Here is a 4,346-nt window from a genome sequence, read left to right as displayed (position 1 = left end):
TTGTCTAATCCTCAAGTTCTTGCTTTCCTTTTAATTGTGTTCTACCTTTCTATTTTTATTTCTTCTTTTGAGTTCTTACACTAGGGAGACTGGTGTGGGTCTAGTTTGTTTCACTTATGGGTGTATCTTCAAGTGGCATACACTGAAGTATAAAGGCTTTGAATTTATCATTCTTTATAGCTGAGTAATTCTCCACTGTATAAAAATACCACCTCTTTTTCATCCATTCCTCAGGTGATGGGCATCTTCATTGTTTCCAAGATTTGACTATCACAAATTGTGCTTCTGTAAACATAGGTACACATATATCACTATGATATGATGTTTTCAGTTCCTCTGGGAAAATTCGCAGTAGGGGAATAGCTGGCTTGAATGAGACTTCCAGTCCTAGTGTTTTGGGGTTTTTTAATCCCTTCAGAGACTTTATTAGTCACATAGGCATTGGTAGATAGTTACAAATGGCTATTGGGCTTCCTTGGAGGAAGGTAAGGCCCAAGAGCCTGTGTTTTCCCTGCCTTCTCCATTCAAGGCTGCATGCGGATGGCCCCACCCAGCCAGATGACCTCTCCACTGAGGAATGAGCTCTCGATAATGGTCTGTACCAGATGAGCATACTCAGCAGGGTCTCCAAGTCGAGTGGGGAAAGGTACCTGGCTGGCCAAGAAGTTGCATGTTTTTCTGGGAGGTTAGTCAGCAGGAGGGTGCCAAACAGGCCTGGAGCAATGGGCATCATCCAAATGCGTATGGGAGCCAGATCCCGAGCAATGGGAAGTGTCATGCCCACTATGCCTCCCTTGGATGCAGAGTGTGCAGCTTGTCCAGCCTGGCCCTCAAAGGCAGCCACACTGGCAGTATTGATGGTAACCCCACATTGGCCTCCCTGGTCTGGTTCATTCCGGCACATCTCACCAGCAACCAGGCGGGTCACACTGAAGGTGCCTAAGAGATTCACACTGATAACTCGCTGGAAGTCCTCCAAGCTGTGGGGCTGCTGCTTCTTTTTTTTTTTTCTTTCTTTTCAAAGTTTTATTGATAAACATATAGCAATGAGACAGTTTCAAATCAAATCGAAAGTACAGTTTCAACAAATAATACACTGCATATATTCTTCTTAGTGGTTAATTGCTGTACAAGATGCAGACTTGTGATCCTACTTACAAACACCATTAGAAAAAATCATTCTATTCATTAAGAGAATGCAACTATATGTCTATCCCAACCACTTTGAATACACAGATACAAAATGGACATTCATAGTTATACCCCAATTTTTTTAAGTTCTGTTGTTGAATATTATAGGTGTGTAAACTCAGCAAAATATTCTAAAAGAGTCCAGTAGCCCACAATAGCATTGAGTCTTCTGTTTAACTGGCAGTGTCAGAAATTATTGACCTGAGTCCCCCACAGCTCAACCTAACAACATGGCTTTACTTCCTATATTTCATCTTCATACTTTTCTACTGGATGGTTAAGACCAAGGTAAAGCAGGACCTGTGCAACAAGAGTTGTAGCTTTTTGATCTGAGAAGGTCAGTGAAATGTCCTCAGGATTTATCCTGAGATCCTGTACCTCAGATTGTAGAACCTTTGTCAGTGTCAGCCATGTGGATGAGTCACGGCCAATGGTTGGCCAATGTGCTCTCTGTGAAAGCCTGAGAGAGTGTCTTCTCCCCATGTGACTCTCCTTAGGCACACTCTGCATCATCGATCACTTTCCTCTTTGGCCCCATAATCTTCTTGATCAGAAAATTTGGGACACTACCGAGGTACATGACGTTACAGTACAAGTTCTCATATGTCCTGAGTCTTAATTGACCTTAGAAGGCTAGGGCCAAAATGTTGGCTTTCTGCTGCTTCTTTAAGAGGTATGTCTTACTGGCCACTGAAAAACCTGCACAGTTGACAGCCATATCCACGTGTCCAAAATTTTCTTTTGCTAGAGTCAGAGCTGTCTGTACGTCCTTCTCAGATGTCACGTCAGCTGGGGCAAACATACAGCTCTCTCCCAAAGTCTTGTCCTCTCCATCAGAGTTGGGCAGGTCCAGAAGCACAGCACGAGCCCCTTGCCCCCACCAGTCACCCTGCTGTAGCCAAGCCAAGGCCTGAGGGTCCTCTGGTTATTACTGCAACAGGCCCTTCATGCTCCTACAGGCAGCAGCATCTTGTACCGCTCTTCCTGACCTAGTTTTTTAAGGAGTCTCCACACTGATTTCCATAATGGTTGCACCAGTCTACATTCCCACCAGCAGTGGAGAAGGGGTCCTTTTTCCCCACAGCTTCTTTTTTTTCAGAATGGAGGTGTTTTAAACACAGCTAGGGCTTTTTCCCCTTGTGGTGCTGCTTGGCCTGCAGGTCTGTGTAGGGCCACGGATGCGGGTCTATATTACACAGGATGGGTTTGTTAAGGTTGTCAAGAATAAGGCCTACTTTAAGAGATACCAAGTGAAGTTTAGAAGATGACGAGAGGGGAAAACTGATTACTATGCTAGGAAACGCTTGGTAATACAGGACAAAAATAAGTACAGCACACCTAAATACAGGATGATAGTTAGTATAACTAACAGAGATATCATTTGTCAGATTGCTTATGCCCGTATTGAAGGGGATATGACAGTCTGTGCGGCACATGCACATGAACTACCAAAGTACGGTGTGAAAGTTGACCTAACAAATTCTGCTGCAGCATATTGTACTGGCCTGCTGCTGGCCCGCAGGCTTCTCAGTAGGTTTGGCATGGATACGATCTATGAAGGCCAGGGGGAGGTGACTGGAGATGAGTACAATGTGGAAAGCATTGATGGCAAGCCTGGTGCCTTCACCTGCTGCTTGGCTGCAGGCCTCGCCAGAACTACAGCTGGCAATGAAGCTTTTGCAGCCCTAAAGGGTGCTGTGGGTGGAGGCTTGTCTGTCCCTCACAGCACCAAATGGTTCCCTGGTTATGATTCTGAAGGCAAGGAGTTCAATGCAGAAGTACATCGGAAGCACATTATGGGTCAGAATGTTGCAGACTATACGCATTACCTAATGGAAGAAGATGAAGATGCTTACAAGAAACAGTTCTCTCAGTACATAAAGAACAGTGTAACTCCAGACCTGATGGAGGAGATGTATGAGAAAGCTCATGCTGCTATATGAGAGAATCCAGTCTATGCAAAGAAGCCGAAAAGAGAAGTTACAAAGAAGAGGTGAGACCATCCCAAAATGTCCTTTGCCCAGAAGAAAGATCGGGTAGCTCAAAAGAAGGCAAGCTTCCTCAGAGCTCAGGAGCATGCTGCCGAGAGTTAAACCAAATTTCTATGAAGATTTTTCAGATAAAGACCAATAAACTTATTCATCAAGCAAAAATAAATAAATAAATAAAATAAACACAGTTAGGACTCAACAAATCTAACACACTAAAAGTCACGAATACATTTTAAAAGAAAAAAGCACAAAAACTGTAAGAATTTTGAGATTTTTTTTTTTCATTTGAAAGTAATTTTGGGCCAAGGAGATAGCTCAGTGGTCTAGGCACCTGCTTAAGCAAGCACGAGGACCCAGATCTGATCCCCAGTACCACATGCCACACAAGCCCAACCCCAGGGGCTTCAGTGGCATGTGGAGCAGGCCACTGAAGCTGGGTATTTCTATATGCTGTTCCACCACCACCATATCTTCCTCTACTACTGTGACTGGGACAACCGCAGTTTCCACCATCACCTCCAAATCCACTATATCCACCATCACCTCCCCCATAACTACCTCTGCTGCCACCTCCTCCACCACCACAGCCTCCTCTTCCACCAAAGTTTCCACCATGGCCAAAATTCTCTCCACCACCTCCAAAGTTTCCTCCACAACCCATAATGGTGCCAGATCCACCACCACAGCCCCTTTGTGATCCAGCAGACTGCATCTCTTGTTCAGAAAGGGCCTTTTTCACTTCACATTAATAAAGTGATGTTTCTGAACAATTTTATCAACTATGTTGTGATCATCAAAAGTTACAAAGGCAAATCCTCCCTTTTTCCCACTCTACCTGTCTTCCATAACTTCTACGGTTTCAGTCTTGCAATATTTTTCAAAATAATCTCTCAAATTCTATTCTTCTGTATCTTCTTTAATACCACCAACAAAATTTTTCTTCACTGTTAGGTGGGCACCAGGCTTTACTGAGTCCTCTCTAGAAACAGCTCTCTTTGGTTCCACTACACACCATCACCTTTGTGTGGTTGAGCACTCATTGCTGCACCCACCTATTCAACACAAGAGTAAGTCACAAAGCCAAAGTCTCTGAAGTGTTCTCTTCTGGGATCTCTCATTACCACACAACCTGGGAGTGGGCCCCATTTCTCAAAGTGTTCTCTT

General features: G+C 44.2%; 1 protein-coding gene and 1 pseudogene across 1 annotated transcript in view; one reads left to right on the top strand and one right to left on the bottom strand.

Moving 5' to 3' along the window:
• Nucleotides 1-4,346, top strand: part of Dlg2 (discs large MAGUK scaffold protein 2) — a 1,516,571-nt gene that overhangs the window by 1,142,583 nt on the left and 369,642 nt on the right. The window lies entirely within an intron of this gene.
• LOC105742378 overlaps nucleotides 525-4,346 on the bottom strand; it is a 13,303-nt pseudogene continuing 9,481 nt past the window's right edge.

Source organism: Octodon degus, unplaced genomic scaffold (assembly GCF_000260255.1).
Source record: "Octodon degus isolate 3935 unplaced genomic scaffold, OctDeg1.0 scaffold00049, whole genome shotgun sequence".
Classification (NCBI taxonomy): domain Eukaryota; kingdom Metazoa; phylum Chordata; class Mammalia; order Rodentia; family Octodontidae; genus Octodon; species Octodon degus.
This window is presented reverse-complemented; position numbering and strand designations above follow the sequence as displayed.